The 280-nt window shown below is 25.7% G+C and overlaps 1 protein-coding gene across 1 annotated transcript in view; it reads right to left on the reverse strand.

Annotated features, from left to right (window-relative positions):
* The window catches only part of LOC144245579 (kelch-like protein 4), a 21,663-nt gene that overhangs the window by 15,040 nt on the left and 6,343 nt on the right, over positions 1 to 280 (reverse strand). The window lies entirely within an intron of this gene.

Genomic DNA, 280 nt, shown 5'->3' on the forward strand with positions numbered 1-280 from the left:
TGCAGCTCAACCAAACATTTTTATCTAATATCCATTATGTCATTCATTTGCAAATTATATAAATTTATATTGATAATTATTTTTATCCGAGGATTATAGTCTTCACTTTGGAAAGGTTTTTGGGAAATGTTTTTTACTGTTTTCTTCTATGAGCAATATATACACACACCCCCATACATTGTATATTTATACACACTCATATGCATATGTACACATATATATCAGTAAACAAGTAAGTTAGATATTATGCTAATATGATATAAATACAAGTTAATTTGAA

Source organism: Crocuta crocuta, unplaced genomic scaffold (assembly GCF_008692635.1).
Source record: "Crocuta crocuta isolate KB4526 unplaced genomic scaffold, BGI_CrCroc_1.0 scaffold1421, whole genome shotgun sequence".
In the NCBI taxonomy this organism is placed as follows: domain Eukaryota; kingdom Metazoa; phylum Chordata; class Mammalia; order Carnivora; family Hyaenidae; genus Crocuta; species Crocuta crocuta.